Genomic DNA, 21767 nt, shown 5'->3' on the forward strand with positions numbered 1-21767 from the left:
TTTTTTCTTTGTTAGTATGACTAGAGGTTTATCTATTTATCTTAAAAAACATTTTCTTTTCTTGATCTTTTATTTCATTTTTTATATTTATTTAGTTTCAATTTTATTTATTTCTACCCTGATCCTCATTAAATATTGCCTCCTATTGATTTTGGGTTTGATTAGTTGTTGTTTTATAGGTATGTGAGATGCATCATTAGATCTTTAATTTGAAAAATGTCTCTTTTTTAATGTAAGTACTCAATAGTATAGAATTCCCTCTTTATGATGCTTTTGCTCTATCCCATAGGTGTTGATACATTGTGTTTTCATTTCCATTTATTTCAAAGTTCTGATTTCCTTATTAAATTATTTAATGACCCACTGACTATCAGTAGTATGTTTAATTTCCAGATAGATATGAGTGTTCTACTGTTCTTGTTTATTTCTAGTGTGATAGCTTTATGATCTGATAAGATGCATGGTATGAATTCAATCTTAGATTTACTGAAACTTTTTTTTTGACTTTTTTTAACTTTTATTTAATGAATATAAATTTCCAAAGTACAGCTGATGGATTACAATGGCTTCCCCCCCATACCATCCCTCCCACCCACAACCCTCCCCTTTCCCACTCCCTCTCCCCTTCCATTCACATCAAGATTCATTTTCAATTTTCTTAATGTACAGAAGATCAGCTTAGTATACATTAAGTAAGGATTTCAACAGTTTGCTCCCACACAGAAACATAAAGTGAAAAATAATAGATGATTTTTCTATATGATGATGAAATCAGATCAGACCTATTATCATGTTTAATCCTAGTGAGAGTCAAGTTGGGAGCTGATAATTTCTTTTTTTCTTTACAGAGGATCAGTTTAGTATGCATTAAGTAAAGATTTCAACGGTTTGCACCCCCATAGAAACACAAAGTGAAATATATTGTTTGAGTACTCGTTATAGCATTAAATCTCAATGCACAGCACATTAAGGACAGAGATCCTACATGAGGAGTAAGTGCACAGTGACTCCTATTGTTGACTTTACCAATTGACACTCCTGTCTATGGCATCAGTAATCTCCCTATGCTCCAGTCATGAGTTTCCAAGGCTATGGAAGCCCTCTGAGTTCTCCGACTCTTATCTTGTTTAGACAAGGTCATAGTCAAAATGGAGGTTCTCTCCTCCCTTCAGAGAAAGGCACCTCCTTCTTTGAAGACCTGTTCTATCCACTGGGATCTCACTCACAGAGATCTTTTGCCAGAGTGTCTTGGCTTTCCATGCCTGAAATACTCTCATGGGCTTTTCAGCCAGATCCGAATGCCTTTAGGGCTGATTCTGAGGCCAGAGTGCTATTTAGGACATCTGCCATTCTATGAGTCTGCTGAGTATCTCACTTCCCATGTTGGATCACTCTCCCCTTTATTTATTCTATCGGTTAGTGTTAGCAGGTATTAGACTTGTTTATGTGCTCCCTTTGACTCTTAGTCCTTTCATTATGATCTATTGTGAACTGAAATTGATCACTTGGAATAGTGAGATGGCATTGGTACATGCCACCTTGATGGGATTGAATTGGAATCCCCTGCTATGTTTCTAACTCTACCATTTGGGGCAAGTCAGCTTGAGCATGTCCCAAATTATACATCTCTTCCCTCTCTTATTCCCACTCTTAAGTTTAACAGGGATCACATTTCAGTTAATTTTCAACACTTAAGAATAACTGTGCATTAATTACAGAATTAAACCAGTCATATTAAGTAGAACAGACAAAAAAACTACTAAGAGGGATAATATATTAAGTTATTCATTAACTGTCAGGGCTATGCTGATCAAGTCACCGTTTCCCATAGTGTCCATTTCACTTCAACAGGTTTCCTTTTTGGTGTTCAGTCAGTTGTCACCGATCAGGGAGAACATATGGTATTTGTCCCTTTGGGACTGGCTTATTTCACTCAGCATGATGTGTTCCAGATTCCTCCATTTTGTTGCAAATGACTGGATTTCGTTGTTTCTTACTGCGGTATAGTATTCTAAAGAGTACATATCCCACAATTTCTTTATCCAGTCTACCGTTGATGGGCATTTAGGTTGGTTCCAGGTCTTAGCTATTGTGAATTGAGCTGCAATAAACATTAGGGTGCAGACGGCTTTTTTGTTTGCCAATTTAAATTCCTTTGGGTAAATTCCAAGGAGTGGGATGGCTGGGTTGAACGGTAGGGTTATCTTCAGGTTTCTGAGGAATCTCCAGACGGACTTCCATAGTGGCTTGACCAGTTGGCATTCCCACCAACAGTGGGTTAGTGTCCCTTTTTGCCCACACCCTCGCCAGCATCTGTTGTTGGTAGATTTCTGCATGTGAGCCATTCTAACCGGGGTGAGGTGAAACCTCATTGTGGTTTTGATTTGCATTCCCCTGATTGCTAATGACCTTGAACATTTTTTCATGTGCCTGTTGGCCATTGGGATTTCCTCTTTTGAAAAATGTCTATTGAGGTCCTTGGCCCATCTCTTAAGTGGGTTGTTGGTTTTGTTTTTGTGGCGTTTCTTGATCTCTTTGTAGATTCTGGTTATTAACCCTTTATCTGTTGCATAGTTTGCAAATATTCTTTCCCATTCTGTCGGTTGTCTCTTCACTCTCCTGACTGTTTCTTTTGCAGTACAGAAACTTCTCAATTTGATGCAATCCCAATAGTTGATTTTGGCTTTGACTGCCTGTGCCTCCCGGGTCTTTTCCAGAAATTCTTTGCCTGTGCCAATATCTTGAAGGGTTTCTCCAATGTTCTCTAGCAACTTGATGGTGTCAGGTCATAGATTTATGTCTTTAATCCATGTTGAGTGGATTTTTGTGTAAGGTGTAAGGTAGGGGTCCAATTTTCCCAGCACCATTTATTGAATAGACTGTCCTTGCTCCAGGAATTAGTTTTAGATCCTTGATCAAATATAAGTTGGCTGTAGATGTTTGGGTTGATTTCTGGTGTTTCAATTCTGTTCCATTGGTCTATCCATCTGTTTCTGTACCAGTACCATGCTGTTTTGATTACAACTGCCCTGTAGTATGTCCTGTAATCTGGTATTGTGATGCCTCCGGCTTTGTTTTTGTTGTACAACATTGCTTTAGCTATTCGAGGTCTCTTGTGCCTCCATATGAATTTCAGCACCATTTTTTCCAGATCTGAGAAGAAGGTCTTCGGTATCTTGATTGGTATTGCATTGAATCTATAAATTGCTTTTGGGAGAATGGACATTTTGATGATATTGATTCTTCCAATCCATGAGCATGGAAGATTTTTCCATTTCTTGGTATCCTCTTCTATTTCTTTCTTTAAGGTTTTGTAATTTTCCTCGTAGAGATCTTTAACGTCCTTGGTTAAGTTTATTCCAAGGTATTTGATTGTTTTTGTAGCTATTGTGAAAGGGATTGATCTTAGGAGTTCTTCCTCAGCCATGGCATTGCTGTGTATACAAAGGCTGTTGATTTTTGTGCATTGATTTTATACCCTGCTACTGTGCCAAAATCTTCTATGAGTTCCAATAGTCTCTCAGTAGAGTTCTTTGGGTCCCCTAAGTAAAGAATCATATCATCTGCAAAGAGGGATAGTTTGAGTTCTTCCTTCCCAATTTGTATCTCTTTAATTTCTTTTTCTTGCCTAATAGCTCTGGCTAGAACCTCCAGAACTACATTGAATAGCAGTGGTGAGAGTGGGCATCCCTGTCTGGTACCAGATCTCAGTGTAAATGCTTCCAACTTTTCCCCATTCAATAGGATGTTGGCTGTGGGTTTTTCATAGATTGCTTTGATTGTATTGAGGAATGTTCCTTCCAAACCCAGTTTGCTTAGCATTTTCATCATGAACGGGTGTTGTATTTTATCAAATGCTTTCTCGGGTCTATTGTGATAATCATATGGTTTTTCTTCTGCAGTCTGTTAATGTGGTGTATCACATTGATTGTCTTGCGCACATTAAACCATCCCTGCATACCAGGGATAAATCCCACGTGGTCTGGGTGGATGATCTTTCTGATGTGTTGTTGCATTCTATTGGCAAGAATTTTATTGAGGATTTTTGCATCTATGTTCATCAGGGATATTGGTCTGTAATTCTCTTTCAGTGCTGCATCTTTTTCCGGATAGGAATTAAGGTGATGCTGGCTTCATAGAAAGAATTTGGGAGGATTCCCTCTTCTTCGATTGTTCTGAATAGTTTGAGAAGAATTGGAGTCAGTTCTTCTTTAAATGTCTGGTAGAATTCAGCAGTGAATCCATCTGGTCCTGGGCTTTTCTTTGTTGGGAGGGCCTTTATGACTGTTTCAATTTCTGTCTCAGTTATGGGTCTGTTTAGGTTTTCGATGTCTTCCTGGTTCAATTTAGGTAGGTTGCATGTGTCCAGGAATCTATCCATTTCTGATAGGTTTCCCTGTTTGCTGGCATACAAGTCCTTGTAGTAATTTCTGATGATTCTTTTTATTTCTGTGGTGTCTGTTGTTACATTTCCTTTTTCATCTCTGATTTTATTGATTTGGGTCTTTTCTTTTTTTAGTTAGTTGGGCCAATGGGGTGTCAATTTTGTTTATTTTTTCAAAAAACCAGCTCCTCGTTTGGCTGATTTTTTGGAATGTTTTTCTTGATTCAATCCTGTTGATTTCTTCTCTGATTTTAATTATTTCTCTTCTCCTACTAGATTTGGGTGTGGTTTGCTGTAGGTTTTCTAGATCCTTGAGGTGAATAGAAAGCTCATCTATTTGGTGCCTTTCCAATTTCTTGATGTAGGCACCTATTGATATAAACTTCCCTCTTAACACTGCTTTTGCTGCGTCCCATAAGTTTTGGTATGTTGTGCTGTTATCCTCATTTACTTCCAGAAAGTTTTTGATTTCTCTTTTGATTTCTTCTATGACCCATTGTTCATTCAGGAGCATGTTGTTCAATCTCCATGTGTTTGCGTATGCTCTAGGGATTCCTGAGTTGCTAATTTCCAACTTCATTCCTTTATGGTCTGAGAAGCTGCATGGTATGATTCTAATTGTCTTGAATTTGCTGAGACTTGCTTTATGGCCTAGTATGTGGTCAATCCTAGAGAAGGTTCCATGTACTGCTGAGAAGAATGTAAAATCTTTAGGTGTAGGATTGAAAGTTCTGTATGTATCTGTTAGATCCATTTGGGCTATAGTGTCTTTTAAATCTACTGTATCCTTGTTGATCTTTTGTCCTATTGATTTGTCTATTTCTGAGAGTGGAGTATTGAAGTCCCCCAGTACTATTGTATTGGGGTCTAAGTCTCCCTTTAAGTCCCTTAACAAATCTTTTAGATAAACTGGTGCCCTGTAGTTAGGTGCATATACATTGATAATTGTTATATCTTCCTGTTGAATTGATCCCTTAATCATTATGTAGTGTCCCTCTTTGTCTCTCTTAATGGATTTGTGGTAAAGTTTATGTTGTCTGATATTAAGATGGCTATGCCCGCTCTTTTTTCATTTCTGTTGGCATGGTATATCTTTTTCCAGCCTTTCACTTTCAGTCTGTATGGATCTTTCTTGGAAAGATGTGTTTCTTGTAGGCAGCAAATAGATGGGTTTTGTTCCTTAACCCAATCAGCCAATCGGTGTCTTTTAACTGGACAGTTCAGGCCATTCACGTTCAATGTGACTAATGATAAGTGGTAACTTTGCCCTGCCATTTGCCAAAGATAAGTTCTAATATATGCTTTGAATTCCCTGTGATCTTTTGCTGTGAGGTTTCCTTCCTTGGTTTCCTTCCTTTACCTTCTTTCATATTGATGACCGTGTTGCTGTGTTTCTGTGTGTAACACATCTTTAAGCATCTTTTGCAGGGCTGGATGAGTGGCAACAAATTCTTTCAATTTCTGTTTGCTATGACAAGTCTTTATTTCACCTTCATTCACAAATGATAGCTTTGCAGGATATAATATTCTGGGCTGGCAGTTGTTCTCTCTTAGTACCTGGGCTATATCTCGCCATTCCCTCCTAGCTTGTAGAGTTTCTGATGAGAAGTCAGCTGTGAGTCTGATTGGAGATCCTCTGAGAGTAATCTGACGTTTCTCTCTTGCACATTTTAGGATCTTTTCTTTATGTTTCACTGTGGAGAGTTTAATTACAAAGTGTCGTGGTGAGGATCTCTTTTGGTCGTGTTTATTAGGGGTTCTGTGAGCTTCCTGTACTAGGATTTCTCTGTCCTTTTCCAAACCTGGGAAATTTTCTGCTAATATCTCACTAAAAAGGCCTTCTAATCCTTTCTCTCTCTCCATGCCTTCAGGAACTCCTAGAACCCGAATGTTGGGTTTTTTAATAGTATCCTGAAGATTCCCAACAATATGTTTTAGATTTCTAATTTCCTCTTCTTTTCTTTGGTCTGACTGTATCCTTTCCTGTTCTCTCTTCTAAATCCGATATTCTCTCTTCTGCTTCACCCATTCTGTTTGTAAGGCTCTCTATTGTGTTTTTCATTTGATCTATTGAATTCTTCACTTCAGTCACTATCCCAGTTTCCTGTTGTACTAGTTGTTTCGTTTCATTTTGATTCCTCCTTAATATTTCATTTTCATGAGAGAGATTTTCTATCTTGTCCATTAAGGATTTCTGTAGTTCAAGAATTTGTTTTTGAGAACCTCTTAATGTTCTTATCAATTTTTTGAGATCTGCTTTTTGCATTTCTTCTATCTCATCATCTTCATAATCTTGAATTGGGGTGTCTTTTTCATTTGAGGGCGTCATGGTGATTTCCTTGTTTTTATTATCTCGGTTTTTGCGTTTGTTATTTGGCATATTGGAGATTTTTGGTTTCTTCACTGTGGTGCTTTTTCTTGTTATACTATGACTCTAGATTAAGTGGACTATCTGTTTTTGATGGAGCCTTAGGGCTTGAGATGGGTGTGGCCTGAGAGCTCTGTTTGGTGTGCCAAAGGTGACACTCCCAGGTTTGGTGTGGTAAACCTCTCTCTCTCTCTCTCTCTCTCTTTCTTTTTTTTGATTCAAAAGGGAAGTAATTCTGCACAGCTGAACGAAGTTGGAGGTAGTTTGCAGGCAAATGATATACCCACAGGAGCCAGAGATCGGAAGCTCTTTCCCAAGGACCACACAGGGAATCTGTTCGGCCCTCAGAGTGGGCTCAAATTCTCCTTCAGTCTCCCACTGGGTTGCCAAAGTTATGGAATTGTAGCGTCTCTGGAGAGTGCTCACGTGAATTCCGTGAGTTCTCTCCCCCACCATCTCTTTTTTCACAGTCTCAGTTCAGTAGCACCACAAATTTACTAGGTTCTAATCTCCTGTTAATTCGCCCCGCCCAGAGTCAGGTTTTTCTGCTAGGCTCAGGGCCGGTGCAGACCTGAGGTCGCTCTGCTTATGACGTATGTCCAAGATGGTGCCTGCTCTTTGTCTTGCTCGCCCTTGAGAGGTGAGCAGAGAGAAACCCTTGTCTGTACCAGTCACCTTTTTTTTTCTCTCTCTTCCAGTTAGCCTGGTGAACTTCCCCTCCCCCCGGGGGTCGTTCCCTCTAGTCTCCTCTCTCCGCTTGCCTGCCAGTGTCTCGGGCTATTGAGGTTCGGCTCACCTCGCGTTCCAGCGCTGGTGTGTTGAGTCTGCCGCTGGTGTCCCGAACTGTGGGCTCCCATGCTCTCCACGCAGGTCCGCTGTGAATCACGCATTCCGGAAGAGTTTCTTCTGCTGTTTCCTCCCCTACTCTTCCTTGAACCTGCAGTATCTCCACTTTTATTAAACTATCTCTCCCCGGACTATCAGTGTGCTCCCTTCCTATTCTGCCATCTTGCCTCCTCTCCGATTTAGTGAAACTTTATTTGTGGCCTAATTATCTGTCCTGGAAAATGTTCCATGTGCTGATGAGAAGAATGTATATTCTGTAGTTGTAGTGTGAAATGTCCTATAAATATCTGTTCATTCATTTGTTTGATAGAATGTTTCAACTCCAATATACATTTATTAAATTTCTGTCTGGATAATATTTTTATCCATTTATGAGATTGGGATGTTGAGGTCTCCCAATATTATTGTATTGGAGTCTATTTCTATTAGGTCTAATAGTATTTTCTGTATATATCTGGATGCTCTTGTATTGGGTGCATATATATTTATGATAGTTACATCTTCTTGCTGAATTGAACATTTTATTAAAACAAATGTCCTTCATTATCTCTTTTTTTTTTCAAAGTGGTAAGATTTTATTAGGGATATAGCATCCTCCAGAATTGAAGGCACAGGGAGAGTGCCCAGTCATTCGGACTGGGAGAGGGCAAAGTTACATGGTTGAATGGAGAGAATACACCTGGGAAGGCTAGGTGGGCTGCTCAGCAGAGAGGCAGAAGGGTGAATGCCTCTTAATTTCTTTTTATGCCTTTTAATTTAATATTTGTTTTATCTGATACAAGGATAGCCACTCTGGCTAGTATTTTGGTTTCCATTGGCCTGGTATGTTTTTCTAGCCCTTCACTAAATTTCAGTCTGTGTATGTATTTGTTTCTGAAGTGAGTTTGTAATAGACAAAACATAGCAGGGTTTTTTTTTTATCTATTCGTGCAACCTAAGTCTTTTGGTTGGAGAACATATTCCACTTAAATTCAAGGTTAGTATTGATAGGTAAGAACTAAGATCTGGCATTTGGTTGACTAGATGCTGCTTATATATGGTCTGTTAGTGAATTTGGTGGTGTTGTGTGTTTTCATACTGTTTACTTCTAATGCAAGATGTCCTTACCTTTTGGATTTCTTGTAAGTCTGGTCTGGTGGTGGTGAATACTCTGAGCTTTCACTTATCTGTAAAAGACCTTATTTCTCCTTTACTTTTAAATGATAGCTTCACTATATAAAGTGTTCTTAGTTGGAAGTTTTTTTTTTTCTTTTAAGACCTTGATATCATCCTGCTCTTTTCTTGCAAGAAAGAAGAGAGAATCTGATGTTAATTTCATTGGTTTTCTTTTATATGTAACTTTTCTTCTCTTATTCTCTTTAGAATTCTCTCCATGTCTTAAATTTTTGACAATTTCATTACAAGATGTCTTGGATAAGGTCTTTTTTGGGTAAATTTGTGCAAGGTCCTTTGCACTTCTTGTATCTGGATATCCACATCTCTTTCATGAACTGGAACATTTTCAGCTATTATTTCAATTAGGAGGTTCTCAATGCTCCATTTCCTTTTCTTCTCCTTCAGAAATACCTATAATATGAATATTTGGTCATTTATTGGTATCCCATATTTCACATAGACTTTCCTAGTTCTTTTAAATTCTTTTCTTTTTCTTTTTGTCAGATTGGAGAGTTTCAGAAGCCTTGTCCTCAAGGTCAGAAATTCTTTGCTCCTCTTGGTCTATTCTGCTGTTAAAGCTCTCAGTCATTCCCTTTACTTCACTAGAGATTTCATCGCCAAAACTTACTTGGTTCTTGATGATTTCTATTTCCTCAGCAGTATTTTCATTCATGTCACTCACTTATTTCATTTCTTTGATCCATCTATATTCTCTTACATCACATTTAGTTTCCTTACAATTGTTATTTTAAATTCTCTATCTGGCATTTCATAGATTTCCTTCAGTTTAGGGATTTATTTGTTTTCTTTTGGAGGCATCATGCACCCTTGTTTCTTCATGTCTCTTGTGTTCCTACATTGATATCAGTGTATCTGGTGTGCTTATACTTTCTTCTTTGAGGAATAGATTTTATTGGGAAAGTGTTTATAGTTTGCCTGGAATGCACAATGTCACTTGGTTGGTTGTCCTGTCTTTGGTTCTAAGTGAGTCCAGAAATGTGGCCTGTAAGTGATGTCTTTTGTCTTTGTGTCAGTTATATCTTCAACTGACATAGGATCTAGTCTGCTGCAGTTCATAGGGACGAAAGCATGGGTTAGAGAGGAATATCTTCAGTCCACAGAGAGTTCAGTGTCAGTCTCCCTTGGGATTGTGAAAGCCAGGCCTTGTTCCTGGTGCTTAAGGAGAAAGAGGTGGCTTTCTTCTTGTCCCACTGGCATGTCTGAAAGCTCCAGTGGCTTGTGGCACCAATTGCTATGATTTTATGTCTGTGTGTGATATGGATGGGCTCTTTCTCAAGTCCTGCTAGGGCAGTCCAACTGGTCTTGTGGCTTATAATAACAACATCCCTAGTCTTGAGATGAGGGGGATGTGAACTGAACCATGCTCCAGGCCTACGGGGTGACTACAAGGTATACAGGAGATTTGTGCTGGAGGGTATGAGTTCAGACAGACGGAATATGGGTAGGTTATTTCATAGTTCCAGTGAGTAAATTCCGGTGAAATTGAGAAGTTTAAAACTAAGTACAGTTACAGTCATGGAGCTGCAGAGTACAGTGTAGTCATTTCCCAGATCTCCCAGGGTGGAATTGTATTTTTATGTGAGGTTTTTGGTGTTAGCATTGAGAAGCTAATGGCTCATGTGGAGTAAGCACAGCTCTAAAGCTAATGCCCAAAACTCCCATAGTTGCAGGATGTGGGGAATCTGTGCTTTGTCCCACAAGTTGCCCTGATTCTGACTCTGATTCTTACAGGAATGCAACAGAGGCCCCACTACATGTCTTTTCACTGCCAAGTTTGGTGCTCTGCCAGGATGGGGAGGGGAGAGAAGCAATGTGGCTTCCCCTTTCAAAGTTCTGCAGTTGCTCGGACACCAGTCATCTCTCTAGGCTGAAGTAAAAGTTTCTGGGTGACTGTGAAATTCCCTCTCTGCTGAAACTGTTAGTGTTAGTAATTTCTTCCTGCTTTGTTATGATAAGATGGAGGAAGAGGCTCTTAATCCAGCAGCTGGCTGCACTGCATGACAGACAACAACTGAGTTTCTGCCTTCTTTCCTCTTGTCCCACAGAATCTTCATTGTTTTGTCACTACTCCATCAAAACTTCTGCCCCTGGAAACATAGTCTTTCCTTAGTTCCTCTCATATCCCAGAGCAGCTAAAGTCAGCATGGCTATACCCTATTTAACCATCTTGGATTTCCATCTGAATGGATTTCTGCCATGTTGTTTTGATTTACAGCTTTGGAGAAATATCCAACATCTCTAACTGTTCAAAATTGCAAACTTAAACCACAATGAGATATTCTCTCCATGTTAGATTGGGTGTTATCAAAAAGATAAATAGTAACAGGTGTTGGTGAGAATGTGGAGAAAAACAAATCCTTGCACACACTTGGTGGTATTATATGTTAGGATAGCCATTTTGGAAAGTATGAATATTACTCAAAAAATTAAAGATAGAAACCCCATACAATCTAGCAATCCCACTACTGGCAACACTCAAAGGAAATGAAATACTGATGTTGAAGGGATATCTGCACACTCCCATGCTCATTGCAGAATTATTCACAGCAGCTAGGAAGCATTGTACCTGTCTATCAGTGGTTGAAGGGATATTATAAGGGTATATATATATATATATCATATATATATACACATGTACATATATACTATTCAGCTTTTAAAATAAACAGAAAACTCTATTTGAGACAAATGAATGAACCTAAATGACACAAGGTTAAATGAAACAGATGAGGAATAGAGTGGCAAATGCCATCTTTCTCATTTATGTGAGAAATCTAGAAAATCCAAACTTATGAAAAGTAGAGGCCAGACCAGGGGAAGTGATGAGGAGACATGAGTGTTTTGGTATCAAGTTACAGTTAGAGAGGAGGAAAAGGTTCTGGTGCTCTACCATGTGGCAAGTTGGTTATGGTTAACAGTAATGAACTGTTTACTTCAAAATACCCAGAAGAAAGGATTTCAAATGTTCCCACCACCAGGAAATAAAGGATACATACCTGAGGTAACAGATATGGTAACTACACTGACTCAAGCATTCCAAGAAGTACATAGGTATTGAAGCATCAATCATACTTCATAAAAATCTAAAATTATCATTTTTAATTAAAAATAAAACATTTTAGAAAGAGAGACTATTATTTTTTACAGCAGGGAGAAAGGAATGCCTGGGACTAGGGTGTTAGGGAGATGGAGCTAGGTAAGACATGAAGCAGAATTTATTCCACAGGTGGAAATTCCACAGGCTGACTTTAGCTCACTATACAGAAGTATTTTCCAACAAGTAGCACTATGCCAAAATGCAACAGGCTGTCCTTCAAAGCAGTGCACTCTGTTTCATTGGAAAGATTCTAGAGTCTCCAGGTGATCATACATGAAGGATGGATGCACACATAGAGGAACAGGACTAGATGGTGTCTAGGAAAATCTGATCTCTGGTATTCTTAGCTAAAATAAACATAAATGTCAGGTGGCCTGAACAACTCAATGCGCAACACCTCAGAAAGAGAGATTAGGTGTGTGTATGCAACTGTGTTATCTTCTCTCTCAGTTTTCTTTTATATTCAAGTTATTTCTTACAGAGAAGTATATTGATAGGTTGCTTACATCTTGTCATCCAGGTGGTGAGAAAATAATGCTATACATCTGTTTTCATAAAGAAGTAGTATTTATTCAAGAACCAGTTAAGTATCCTTTATCAAAAATTGCTTAGGACAAAAAAGTGTTTTGATTTGGGAATTGTTTTGGCTTTAGAATATTTGGGAATTCTTCTCTAGAAAATTATCATTGATTTGCTCTGGAAAATAGCTGTAAGGGATAGTAGGTTTAATTTGGTTTCATTTGATCATCTTGTTTTGAAATCCGAGAATTTTTTAATCTAATTGATCGTAAAATTTGGTAAATAAGAAGCTAATGCTTGTTTCATGATTGAAAATCTAAGAGATAACTGCTCCCATTCCTTCTCTCAAATTTAAGTCAGAGCAGAAAGATATAGAATTCTCAAGAGCCCCAGAAACTGTTGGTAGTGTAAGGATACAAAATATCAGGAACTCCATTATTGGCACTCATTGATATTGACACAATGTCCAGAACATTCACCAACCTCTACCACCTGAACTTCAAGTGTTAACTTACTCTGTAAAAGTGTATTTGCATAACTGTGACTTTCAAAAAAATAAATTTTTCATAAAATGTATTTGCATGCACAATTTTATTTTTATTTTGATTTTATGTAAATTTTAAATAAGTTTCATTTTGATTGACAGTAATTTTATTATTAGTGGATATGATGAGTTTTATTTTTCATTTTTCCATTTTTGTAGTTACAGAAAGGACATAAATTTCATGTGCTTCATGTATACAAATTCAGGAGCAGAGTAATACTTCCAACCATACTCTCCCTCCTGCACACACTCCCACTCTCCCTCCTCCTTTAGTTTTTATATGTCTTTTAATTTTTATCATGACATACTTTCAGTTTATTTTATAATCATAAGATTAACCCTCCACTAAGTAAAAAATTCAACAAACAGTAAGAAGAAATAAACACTGTTCATCAATATAGAGACAAGGTGTTTTGGCCTGAACAATCATCAAATTTTGCTCATTAGACAATGTATTTTGGGTACTTGTATTAGCTACCATAGATCAGGGAAAACATATGGTGTTTTCTTCTTTGGACTGGCTTATTTCACTATGTATAATGGTTTCCAGTTGCACTGATTTCATTGTAAAAGTCAGAATTTCATCCTTTTTTTACAGCTGAGTAGCATTTCATAGTGTGTACATATAATACATTCTCTTTATCCAGGTTTTGGACATCTGGGTTGATTCCACATCTTAGCTACTATGAACTGAGCTGCAATAAACATGGAGGTAAAGGTAACTTTTTTATATGCTGATTTTATTTCATTTTGGTAAATTCCCAGGAGCGGGATGGCTAGATCTTATTGTATATCTATTTTCAGCTTTCTGAGGAATCTCCATACTGTCTTCCACAATGGCTGTGTTAGTTTGCATTCTCACCAACAGTCGATTAGGGTACTTTTTCCCTCACATCCTCACTAGCATTTGTTAGGTTTTGATTGTTGTATGGGAGCCATTCTAACTGGGGTGAGGTGAAAACTAATTGTGTTTATATTTTCATTCCCTTGATGGGTGGCATGCACAATTTTAATAACAAAAGAAAGATGAGCTTGAATTTTTGAAAGGATATTTCAGACTCACAACCTTTCTAAAATGGTGGTTTTAAAGAAGTTTCCATTTATGTCCAGAGATAGTGAAAGTAGCTCTATTCTGAGGTCTGCCACTAAGTTGCTCAAAGACCTAGCTGCTCCCAACAACAAATGAAACACTCCAATATGCTAAGGAGACATGGCACGTAATCATATGTGGGTGCTGGATTTTTCTTTTTTTTCTTTCTTTTTTTTTTTTTATTTGACAGATAGAGTCATAGACAGAGAGAGAGACAGAAAGGTCTTCTGTTGGTTCACTCCCCAAATGGCTGCCATGGCAGGTGCTGTGCCGATCTGAAGCCAGGAGCCAGGTGCTTCCTCCTGGTCTTCCACGCGGGTGCAGGGGCCCAAGTACTTGGGCTATCCTCCACTGCCCTCCCGGGCCACAGCAGAGAGCTGAACTGGAAGAGGAGCAACTGGGACTAGAACTTGGTGCCCACATGAGATGGTGGTGCCACACGTGGAGGATTAACCAAGTGAGCCATGGTGCTGGCCCCAAATTTTTCAATTATTATGTTCCAAATGGGAGTTTAGAAGATACTCATGACTGCAATCCTAGAACCTCACATAGTTTTAGGCATATAGTTGACACAGAATATTTGATTGGTGAATACCTGAATGGCTATTTAAAAATAAAATCCAGCATTTATACAGGTATCCATACTTTTTAATCAAGCATCTACACATATATTTTTAAAAGACTGGACCAGGAGACAAGACAATGAAAACCAAAGAGGAAAATTCTCCAATCAAGACATTAAGACTAAAGTGGAACCCCTTTGGTAGGGAGGTCCTGGCATTGGATTATATGGCCTTACAGAGTCTGTGAAGTCTCTATGCTAATATCTCTCTATACTAATTGTCAAGTGTCATGTTGACTTATCAAAACTGGAGAATTTGAGGAGAAATGGGATACTGCAGTCAACAGGAAATAACTTGAGGACAGTGTTCTTTGTTGATGGGGGGGTGCTGTGGCACAATGAGTTAAAGCCGCAGCCTGCAGCGCCGGCATCCAAAATGGGCACCAATTGGAGTACCAGCTACTCCACTTCTGATCCGGCTCTCTGCTATGGCCTGGGAAAACAGTAGAGGATAGCCCAAGTCCTTGGGCCCCTGCACCCAACTGGGAGATCCAGAAGAAGCTCCTGGCTCCTGGCTTCAGATCAACTCAGCTCTGGCTGTTGCAGTCATTGGGGGAGTGAACAAGTGGAACGGAGAACCTCTGTCTTTCTGGCTCTACCTCTCTCTGTAACTGTCTTTCAAATAAATAAACTGATTCTTAAAAAAAAAAAACTGAGGTATGGAATGTCAGATCAATTGCCTTTCAAGGCTTCTGCAGAATCTATCACCTTATAAAGGCCTGGCCAATAGAAGGGACTTTCACTGGAGCAATGTGACCCTTTGAGGTACAAGTTCCCGCTGACTGGCTAAGAATGACAAAATTAGCTGACAAAATGCACAAAAAGGCATGGGTCAGGGCTGGTGCTGTGGCTTAATCTGTAAAGTCACCACCTGCTGTGCTGGCATCCCATGTGGGTGTCAGTTCAAGTCCCAGCTCCTCCTCTTCCAATCAAGCTCTCTGCTTTTGCCTGGGAAGGCAGAGGAAGATGGTCCAAGTCCTTGGGCCCCTGCATCCACACAGGAAGACCTGGAGGAAGTTCCTGGTTTCTGGCTTTGGATCAACACAGCTCCAGCCATTGTGGCCAGCTGGGGAGGGAACCATAGGATGGAAAACTTCTCTCTTTCCTCTGCCTCTCCTCTCTCTGTGTAACTCTGACAGTCAAATAAATAAATAAATCTTTAAGAAAAAGAAGGCATAGATCAGGACCATGATCAGGAGCATTCATTCACTTATCGGAATCAGAGGCTAATTCAAAGCAGGGATGGGCTTCAGACCCAGGATAGTTCAGCTCATGAGGCCCAGGACCACCCATGTTTGCCACCTCAGCACCCATGTTTGCCATCTCAGCCATAGCTCCATAAACTACTCCAGCATGACAAATGACACAGACTTTGCAGATTCTTGAAGTTGCAAGTTCTAGCCTAGAGCTGAGCACTCTAGAGTTATCCCTCTTCACACCAGCAGGATGAGAGCAACTGCTAATAAACATGTGTTTGTCTGAAGAAGTAATCAACTTGACCAAGGGAGATTTCAAAAACAGAAAAAAATTCAAACTCACAGTGAGTCAAGGATCTAAATCTGAGACCCAAAACAATCAAATTACCAGAGGAAAAGTTATGGGAAACACTGAACGACATTCACATCTGTAAAGACTTCTTGAACAAGATCCTATAATCATGGGCAGTAATGCAAAAATACACAAATGGGGTTACATCAAGCTAAGAAACTTCTGAACAGCAAAGGCAGCACTCAACAAAGTAAAGAGGCAACCAACAGAATTGGAGAAAATATTTGTAAACTATATATCTGATATCTGATAAAAGGCAAATATCCATAATATATAAGGAGCTTAAAAATCAGCAACTAAACAAATCATCCAGTTAAGAAATGGGATAAGGATATGAACAGGCATTTTTCAAATGGTGAAATACAAATGGCCTACAGGCATAAGGAAAGATGTTCAGGATCACTAGGCATCAGGGAAATGCAAGTAAAAGCCACAATCATGTTTCACTATACCCCAAAAGAAATTCTGGTATGGAGCTGGCTGGCAAGAGTGTCCAGGGCCACAGACAACCACAGAGGACTGTGCCCCAAAGGAGAACCCTGGGCTTCAGGAATGCCACACCATCCAAATCTGTCAGGAATATTAACAACCAAGTGCATTTTTTGAGGGACAAAGGCTCAGTGCCCACTTTGTCCTCCGTCTGCAGCACTCCAAGCACCTCTTGAGAGCTTCCCAGGCCACTTACATGAGACCATAGGAAAGGCTTCCAAGTGCAAAAGTATCTCAGATGATCTGCAGAAAACCCGAGGATTCCCATCTGTTGCCTCTTAAATTAGTAAATCTGTTATGATGTAGTTTAGGTACAATCAGAACAACAAAAATAGTGAGATTAATTTTATAGCTGTTTTAGGATTATTTCTTTCACTTTAAAGTTGAATGCAAACAGCACGGCCATCAATAAGTCTCTGCCCTGGTTTCTGTGAGCAGAACAAGTAATGTCAGGATTATATCCACAGAGAGCCCGCTGATGCAGAATAAGGTTTCTGAGCATGCTTTCAGTTGTTGCTCGAAAGACGTTCAGATGGGGAAACCTCCTTAGGACTTGACCCATCAGTGTCCTGTGTACACAGTAACAGCTGAGGAAGACAGAAAAATGCCATGTGGTGTTTTCTGCTTGTGTCCAGCACCCATCCTAAAGGGCTACAGTCCCCAAGACCAGGTCTGGTCACACTGCAGAAATGGGTATTGATGGAGTATGTCCTGCTGGACTTTAAGTCTTGTTTAGTGCAGGATAGGCCATAATCATTTCTGCCATTATCTTGGGTGGAATTGTGGTCCACAGCAAAGTTTGATTTCCTTACTCACACCCCTTCCTTCTACCTGCATGCAGTTTGATGGTGACCCGTCAACAGAGCTGCAATAAGAAACTTAATTTTGGGATCATCATCCCTAGCTGAGAACTTCAGCCATGTGGCCCTAAATGAAAACAGATCGAGTCCATTGGGTGTAGCATGGTACTGAGAAGCAAATCAAGAGATTCCCTTACAGAAATCTCTCCTGTCTTAGGAATTGTGGTATCTTTTACACTGATGATTTATTATTTATTTATTTATTTAAAGAGACACAGTTTATTTTGGTTTCCTAGTCCTCTTCAGGGCTGAGACACCCCCCTGCGGGGATGTGCGTTCATTGAAAAGAGGGCTCTGGAGATCTGATCCAACTGTGGGTTGCAAGAGAGAAGGACAAGAGTCAGAGCCCCAGAATGGCTCCGACTCGGGGGTGGGGAGACTCCAGAGCTGGTACAGACTCCAACAGTGACCACAGCAGCAGGATTCTGAGACATGGGCCTGCACAGCACTCTGCAGGGGCACTGCAAGGAGGGCGTCAGCAGACCTCGCCATGGCGCAAATCTGGTGAGCACTGGGCCTGCCCCGCCTCCCAGATAGCATGGCAGCATCAGCCACACTCAGCATTTCACATGGCCAGGCATCTCCTGGAATGCCAAGGGCTACAGGACAGTCCTGGTTATAGCGCTGCCACCAGCTGCAGGTGCAGAATGTCGGCAGCCTAGGTGGCCTGGCTGGAAAAGACTGGAAGGAGTGTGGAAGCCCAAAGGCCACACATGCAGAGACACGCTGGGTGGGAGTGGCAGCGGTCACAGTAGAGCCCTCCAGCAGCCAGAGCCTGCTGTCCAGACCCAGGCCTGTGTATGCTGGAGATTCAATAGCACGTGGTCCTGTTAATGCCTGAGGCAGGTGGTGGTCTCGGCACCAGATGGTAGCCTTCAGTGAACAATAGGTGGTAGACAATGGTGGTGATCAGAGGGTGAGTGGGGTAAATCCCCAGCCTTGGCCAGATGCTCTTCTGCAAAGCAGGACTCAGGTCCGTGTAGTCCCTGTAGTTCAGGTATGCCAAAGGAAAGCAGAATCCAACCCAATTCATGCTCCTGTGGGACCCAGAACACACTGAGCTCCGCCCTCCTGTGAACCCCACAGCCACAGCTCTCTAAGGTTTTTCCCTCTGTTGTTCATGGCTAACTTTTTTTTAAAGATTTATTTATTTATTTGAAAGAGTTACACAGACAGAGGAGAGGCAGAGAGAGAGAGAGAGAGAGAGGGAGAGAGAGAAAGAGAGAGGTCTTCCATCCACTGATTCACTCTCCAATTGGCCGCAACACCCAGAGCTGGGCTGATCCAAAGCCAGGAGCCAGGAGTTTCTTCAGGGTCTCCCATGTGGGTACAGGGGCCCAAGGACTTGGGCCATCTTCTACTGCTTTTCCAGGCCATAGAAGAGAGTTGGATTGGAAGTGGAGCAGCTAGGACAGGAACCGGCCTCATATGGGATGCCAGCACTTCAGGCCAGGGTGTTAACCCCTTGCACCACAACACTAGCCCCATGGCTTTCATTTAAAAGTTCATTTAAGTGTAAAAGACTGGTGCTTTAGTGTAGTAAGGTAAGCCTCTGCTTAGGGCATCAGCATCCCAAGTAGGCACCACTTCGAGTCCTGTCTCTCCCTCTCCCTCTCTGTAACTCTGCTTCCCAAATAAATAAATGTCTTTTTAAAAAGGAGACCCAACTCTATTCTGGACAGAGTAAGGACAGCTCATGTCTGGCCTTATCTATCTATCTATCTATCTATCTATCTATCTATCTATTTATTTATTTTTTACTTTTGAGGCAGAGCCAGTCAAGGGTTCAGCTGAGGCTCCTGGGAACAAGAAAGGGCTTCCAGTGAGGGTGGTGCTGGAGCAGTGTTTGGCAGATGGTAGGCACTATGTGCTTCAAATGCTGGCCCAAGGCCTGCTCACCAAGTAATGAAGTTACTGTGGGAAACCTTCACACCACACTTTGATATGGCCTGAAATGGTCTATCAGCTGAAGTAGTTTACCTGAGGAAGGGGAAATGTGTATGTATTTGGAAAGTTAATTTGCTGGACAGCTTAGCCTCATCACCAGCACAAGTTCTTAGGGACACTCAGGGCTTGCACCAACAGTCCCTGAGTCAGCAACACCACCATCTATTGACTCAGATGCAAATTGGATACTGGAATTGGAAGGCAACTTACTTATGTCACAGAAACAGTACTATGAATGATGATCTGGGCCTTGTTTTAACACCAAATCCACCTGAGTTAGTGGACAACCATGCTGAGAACACCAGAAATGCCCTATTTACACAGGGACATTTGTCCCTAACCCACCCCAAGTTCACATGCTCCCCTATGCATTTATTCACTGAACAGTCATGAGGTCTCTCTATCACTCTGCAAATCTCCATGTCCACTTGCTCACTCAGCCATTCTCAGCCTGGGTTAGGATGGTACCAGGTTAAACCAAGGTGCATGGACAGGTACGAGGGCACTTTTAAAGTGCATGGAGGGTGGCATTGTTGTTAAGCTGCCACCTGCAATGCAAGTATCCTATATGGGTGCTGGTTTGATTTCCAGCTGCTTTACCTCCTTGTCAGCCCCCTGCCAATGCAACTGGGAAAGTAGCAGAAGATGGCCCAAGTCCTTGGGCCTCTGAACACATTGGAGTTGCCTGAAACATTAATAATTTCAATCAACTATTACTTTTGAGAAATAATCCTTCACTTGGTTTAAGAGATCCCAAAGTTCTTGGTTTCCCACCTACATTTTCTAAATACTTTTATTCAACTTCTATTCCTGGATCTTTGTTTGTTTTCTCCACTCTTAACATTACAGCATCTTCCAGGCTCTAAGTTTGTGTTTGTAATGCTACTTTCTGCTGAAGCTTCCATTTCTACTGATAAGCCAATAACTTCCAAACCCATATCTTCAGCTGAATACTTCCCACAAGTTCATAATTTCCCTTGTTCCTCCCCTAAACTTGCTCCTGTGCCATTACGTACTATCTCAATACTATCTCAATAAATGACATCATCATCTCTATTCAGCTGCTCCAGTTGGAAAATTTTAAAGTTGTTTCTGATTCTTTTTTAAAGATTTATTTATTTGAGACATAGAGTTACAGAGAGAGAGAGGGAGAGAAAGAGAAAGGTCCTCCATCCACTGCTTCACTCGCCAAATGGCTGTAATGGTCAGAGCTGAGCTGATACAAAGCCAGGAGCCAGGAGCCTCATTCAGGCCTCCCAAGCAGGTGTGGGGGCCCAAGCACTTGGACCATCCTCCACTGCTTTCCCAAGACACAAGCAGAAAGCTAGATTGGAAGGGGAGCAGCTGAGACATAAACTGGCACCCTTATGGAATATCTGAGCTCACAGGCAGAGGCCCAGCCTACTATTCTTTTTATGTGATTAAACTTATTAATTTATAATAGGAAATAGGTGCACAGTCAAATCTAGTGAAATCTGCACATTTTCTCACCTAAAGATATCTAACAGTAGGCCAATTTATTTATTCGTTTTTATCATTATACACTTAAAAACCTAGTCCTATTGATTTAATGTTAAATATCTTCCATATCTGCCTATTTCTCACATCCCCCTACTTTCACCTTAACCCAAAGCACAATTATTTTTCATTTAGGCTCCTGTAGAGGCCTCCAATCTAGCCAGTTATCAACATTCCCATTTTTATGTAGCATTCCCAAATCTATTCATTTTACAAGCAAAAAGATCTTTCTAAAATAGAAATTTGATCATGTTACTACCCTAGCCCATTACCTATGGCTATGTAAAACTTTTTACTTAGGCTCATTTTTTAGAGTAATATTTTAAACACCAAAGAATCTTATAGAACCCACATTCCTTCATACTTAAAGCATATTTTCCATTCTGCTTAATATTCTCCAATGTTTCTCCATGTGGCATCAGCTCTCCAGTTCCTTGCATTGACATGTAACTCTTCCATTGTCTATATATTTTTCTTTCCCCTCTTCTTCCTATCTCTCAACCTAGCCAATATTGACCTATCACTCAAGTTTTCTCTTTTGAGTTATCACATTCTCAGGAAAACTTCTCTTTCCTCTTTAGTAGCATTAAATTACTATAGTTGTATGTACATCATTGCTCTCTGAAATTCAGTGATGTTCATCATATCTTTAAAATATCAGTCATGGGAGGGCAGTGCTGTGACTGTAGCAGGTTAAGTTGCCATCTGTACTTCTGGCATCCAATCTGGGGGCCAGTTTGACTCCTGGCTGCTCCACTT

At 40.4% G+C, this 21767-nt stretch overlaps 1 long non-coding RNA gene and 1 pseudogene across 1 annotated transcript in view; one reads left to right on the forward strand and one right to left on the reverse strand.

The window, feature by feature from the left end:
* Positions 1–21767, reverse strand: part of LOC149127927 (ribose-5-phosphate isomerase-like) — a 423712-nt pseudogene that overhangs the window by 220124 nt on the left and 181821 nt on the right.
* LOC149127930 (uncharacterized) overlaps positions 7315–21767 on the forward strand; it is a 29189-nt gene continuing 14736 nt past the window's right edge. Inside the window, exons 1-2 of the long non-coding RNA XR_016230107.1 lie at positions 7315–7392; positions 13582–13646. This is a non-coding gene — a long non-coding RNA (uncharacterized LOC149127930). The remainder of the gene's footprint in view (positions 7393–13581; positions 13647–21767) is intronic.

This window comes from Oryctolagus cuniculus, chromosome 2 (assembly GCF_051225735.1).
Source record: "Oryctolagus cuniculus isolate XC-2025 breed Fujian yellow rabbit chromosome 2, ASM5122573v1, whole genome shotgun sequence".
NCBI lineage: Eukaryota > Metazoa > Chordata > Mammalia > Lagomorpha > Leporidae > Oryctolagus > Oryctolagus cuniculus.